This window comes from Schistocerca gregaria, unplaced genomic scaffold (assembly GCF_023897955.1).
Source record: "Schistocerca gregaria isolate iqSchGreg1 unplaced genomic scaffold, iqSchGreg1.2 ptg001039l, whole genome shotgun sequence".
In the NCBI taxonomy this organism is placed as follows: Eukaryota; Metazoa; Arthropoda; class Insecta; order Orthoptera; family Acrididae; genus Schistocerca; species Schistocerca gregaria.
In genome coordinates, this window is record NW_026062386.1 from 70,001 (window position 1) to 75,000 (window position 5,000).

A 5,000-nucleotide genomic window follows, 5' to 3' on the forward strand; every position below is an offset into this window, starting at 1 on the left:
GATATAGAGGGTCCGTCCCCCCGCACAGTGGTGACGGTGTGCGGGTAGTGTTTCCGACACCTCTTCCTGCGGTGGCAACTCTGGGGCAGAGTCGATACTCGCCCACTGGTGGAAGGTAAGCATTCTGCTTTACATCAGTACATAACTAATATTTCAGTCGTCTGACGTCCCTCCTTAGTAAATGATGCAGGACCACATACATAGATGATACATACTGTAAACTGGGGAGGACAGTGTGAACCGCACTCGACCCTGTCACCCTATCTCACAGTCCACTCTGTGTGTAACAAAGCGAAAGCACCAAAGCACTATCGTTCAACAACATCCATTTTATCCTCGCTGCCACAGGACACTATCCAAACAACGACAAGAGGAACGTCACGTCCACTAATAAGACAGAATGTCTCACATCACCCGCAAACAACGCAGCTCAAATCAGCCAGCAACACCCACAGTGGTCCACCCAGTATCAACACAGGACGCAACGCCACGCCACAACACAAAAGGTACAAGTAATAAAATACCCTTTGGCCACACCCCTTATAAAGGCATCGAACCAACCCACCACCTGACACCAGCCAAACGTACATCCTGATTTGACACATCTCTGGCAACCTAACCCACGTTGGCCCTTAACCTAACCCACGTTGGCCCTTAACCTAACCCACGTTGGCCCTTAACCTAACCCACGTTGGCCCTTAACCTAACCCACGTTGGCCCTTAACCTAACCCACGTTGGCCCTTAACCTAACCCACGTTGGCCCTTAACCTAACCCACGTTGGCCCTTAACCTAACCCACGTTGGCCCTTAACCTAACCCACGTTGGCCCTTAACCTAACCCACGTTGGCCCTTAACCTAACCCACGTTGGCCCTTAACCTAACCCACGTTGGCCCCTAACCTAACCCACGTTGGCCCCTAACCTAACCCACGTTGGCCCCTAACCTAACCCACGTTGGCCCCTAACCTAACCCACGTTGGCCCCTAACCTAACCCACGTTGGCCCCTAACCTAACCCACGTTGGCCCCTAACCTAACCCACGTTGGCCCCTAACCTAACCCACGTTGGCCCCTAACCTAACCCACGTTGGCCCCTAACCTAACCCACGTTGGCCCCTAACCTAACCCACGTTGGCCCCTAACCTAACCCACGCTGCACCTTAACCTAAGTTACGCTGCACCTTAACCTAAGTTACGCTGCACCTTAACCTAAGTTACGCTGCACCTTAACCTAAGTTACGCTGCACCTTAACCTAAGTTACGCTGCACCTTAACCTAAGTTACGCTGCACCTTAACCTAAGTTACGCTGCACCTTAACCTAAGTTACGCTGCACCTTAACCTAACTTACACTGCACCTTAACCTAACTTACACTGCACCTTAACCTAACTTACACTGCACCTTAACCTAAGTTACACTGCACCTTAACCTAAGTTACACTGCACCTTAACCTAAGTTACACTGCACCTTAACCTAAGTTACACTGCACCTTAACCTAACTTACACTGCACCTTAACCTAAGTTACACTGCACCTTAACCTAAGTTACACTGCACCTTAACCTAACTTACACTGCACCTTAACCTAACTTACACTGCACCTTAACCTAAGTTACACTGCACCTTAACCTAAGTTACACTGCACCTTAACCTAAGTTACACTGCACCTTAACCTAAGTTACACTGCACCTTAACCTAAGTTACACTGATCCTTAACCTAAGTTACACTGCACCTTAACCTAAGTTACACTGCACCTTAACCTAACTTACACTGCACCTTAACCTAAGTTACACTGCACCTTAACCTAACTTACACTGCACCTTAACCTAACTTACACTGCACCTTAACCTAAGTTACACTGCACCTTAACCTAAGTTACACTGCACCTTAACCTAAGTTACACTGCACCTTAACCTAACTTACACTGCACCTTAACCTAACTTACACTGCACCTTAACCTAACTTACACTGCACCTTAACTGTCACATGTAACGTCACAGGAATGTAGCTTTGCCTAACAGCAACCCTCTGAACATAGTTCACTGCTTGGATCCTCTGGTGTCATGTGTATTTCTTGATGCCATGGTGCGTACCCTCACATAAAGGTCTTTCGAGTGTTGCGTACTTTCTACACAGTCCCGCTAACCACTGGAAGGGTGTACCGCTACAGAACGAATATCGCCCTCCCCTCCTGCCCTTCCAAGCTGGTCGGTCAGGCGTTTGTTTGTGAAATGAGCCTTGCAGCTGTTCAGTTGCATTCGGTTGTCGATGCAGTCAGTGTACGTTGTGGTACGGCCTGTGTGGACTGTCCGCTGATGTACGCGTAACCCACACTGATCATCCGTCGTTACGTACTGAGTGACATAATGTGGCACATGCTTGACCGTACACCGGCTGCGCCCTACAATGGCGAATCATAAGGGCCATATGTTGTGCACGATGCTACTTGTCTCGTCTCCCCATTACAGCGAGATTGCACTGTTGTACGCCGTACAGACATGTGGTAAGTAGGTACGGACGAAAGTATTGCATGTTGGCCCCCCCCCCCCCCTCCTCCCTCTGCCGGGAATCAGCGTGAGCCGTCTGTTGATGTAGCGACGAGGGTTTTCCTATTTAATCGTATTGCCCCACACAACATGATAGCACGGTGGACCGCGTTCCACATCTGCGACATGCTACAGAGGCCGGTTGACAGTCGACCGCGCAAGGGACATTGCACACGTGCGCGGACCATCTTCCACGTGTTCTCTCGTGTACATGCCGCAGTGTGTATGTGGGCTGATGTAGCGTGTCGTGACACATAACATGCAGGCATGCCAGAATCGTAGATTTCGCAAATGTAGATTGACGTATACGTTTGCTGCCAAAGATCCGCAAATGAACTGGAAATCAGTTGTTGAGCGGTTGTTCGCGCTGCAGGTGCATCGGTGATAGCGACGATCGGTACATCTGTGAACCGGTTGTTTCGGCGGTACCCGCCATGCCCCCGAACCTGAGTTGGCCATGTGGGTATGAAGCGATACGAGGCTGTGGCTTGGCGGGACAGTCCCCGGCCGGTGAGGGGGGGCCGCCCGGCGTGCTGGCCGCGCGCTGCGTGAGCGCACGCACTACAGCCGGCTGGTGGGGGGCGCCCAGTGGCAGGAGCGCCGGCCGACGGGCCCGGCTGGCGTCCCAGCTATGCGCCGGCGCACCCTGCGCGCGGCGCCAGGCGGCCAAAGTGGGTTCTGCCGAGCCCGGTGCGAAGCGCGGTGGACATCTGCAGTGTGCTGGTCCGATTGCGGACTGTGTGCGTTGAGGATGCGCCGCCGCCCGGCACTCGGCGTCGCGACGCCGTCTGCTGCTCGGTCGCCCCCAGCGGTTCTCGCAGGTGGTTTGTATCGCAGCTCTGCGGACGTGTTGGCGCGTGCGCTGTGCTGGGAGAGTTCGCTTCTGCACCCAAGTGGGGCTTTGCCCTTCTGTGGCGCTGGCGTTGGAGCTGCCGGTCACCGTAGGTGGCGCGTGTTGTTTCCCGCCGGCAATGCCACGACAGCACGCTCCCGGGCCTCTGTCGGCAGCGGCAAGCTCAGTTGGGAGCACGGGTGTTCGCACTGAAAGCGTCTACTCGCCTATCTCCGGGCGATTGCGCCTCTCTCGAACCCGACCAAGTACTTAGGACGGCGCTGCGCGCCGCCGGGACCTGAGAGGGTTTCGAGGTGTATCGTGCAGGGGAGCTCAGCCTCCTCCTGTTTGCAGAATAATTGAGCGGACGCTTGCGTGTTCACGCGGGCCCTCGGGACACACTCCCGGGCGGCCGGCTGCTCAGCTCTCGTTGACGCAGCTCCCTGGTTGATCCTGCCAGTAGTCATATGCTTGTCTCAAAGATTAAGCCATGCATGTCTCAGTACAAGCCGCATTAAGGTGAAACCGCGAATGGCTCATTAAATCAGTTATGGTTCCTTAGATCGTACCCACGTTACTTGGATAACTGTGGTAATTCTAGAGCTAATACATGCAAACAGAGTCCCGACCAGAGATGGAAGGGACGCTTTTATTAGATCAAAACCAATCGGATTGGCTCGTCTGGTCCGTTTGCCTTGGTGACTCTGAATAACTTTGGGCTGATCGCACGGTCCTCGTACCGGCGACGCATCTTTCAAATGTCTGCCTTATCAACTGTCGATGGTAGGTTCTGCGCCTACCATGGTTGTAACGGGTAACGGGGAATCAGGGTTCGATTCCGGAGAGGGAGCCTGAGAAACGGCTACCACATCCAAGGAAGGCAGCAGGCGCGCAAATTACCCACTCCCGGCACGGGGAGGTAGTGACGAAAAATAACGATACGGGACTCATCCGAGGCCCCGTAATCGGAATGAGTACACTTTAAATCCTTTAACGAGTATCTATTGGAGGGCAAGTCTGGTGCCAGCAGCCGCGGTAATTCCAGCTCCAATAGCGTATATTAAAGTTGTTGCGGTTAAAAAGCTCGTAGTTGGATTTGTGTCCCACGCTGTTGGTTCACCGCCCGTCGGTGTTTAACTGGCATGTATCGTGGGACGTCCTGCCGGTGGGGCGAGCCGAAGGCGTGCTTGCGCGTCCCGAGGCGGACCCCGTTGAAATCCTACCAGGGTGCTCTTAGTTGAGTGTCTCGGTGGGCCGGCACGTTTACTTTGAACAAATTAGAGTGCTTAAAGCAGGCAAGCCCGCCTGAATACTGTGTGCATGGAATAATGGAATAGGACCTCGGTTCTATTTTGTTGGTTTTCGGAACCCGAGGTAATGATTAATAGGGACAGGCGGGGGCATTCGTATTGCGACGTTAGAGGTGAAATTCTTGGATCGTCGCAAGACGAACAGAAGCGAAAGCATTTGCCAAGTATGTTTTCATTAATCTAGAACGAAAGTTAGAGGTTCGAAGGCGATCAGATACCGCCCTAGTTCTAACCATAAACGATGCCAGCCAGCGATCCGCCGCAGTTCCTCCGATGACTCGGCGGGCAGCCTCCGGGAAACCAAAGCTTTTGG

General features: G+C 53.2%; 1 non-coding gene across 1 annotated transcript in view; it reads left to right on the forward strand.

Annotated features, from left to right (window-relative positions):
• Positions 1 to 3,817: 3,817 nt before the first annotated feature.
• The window catches only part of LOC126327302 (small subunit ribosomal RNA), a 1,893-nt gene continuing 710 nt past the window's right edge, over positions 3,818 to 5,000 (forward strand). The window contains exon 1 of the ribosomal RNA XR_007561137.1: positions 3,818 to 5,000. This exon is cut by the window's right edge and continues 710 nt beyond it. This is a non-coding gene — a ribosomal RNA (small subunit ribosomal RNA).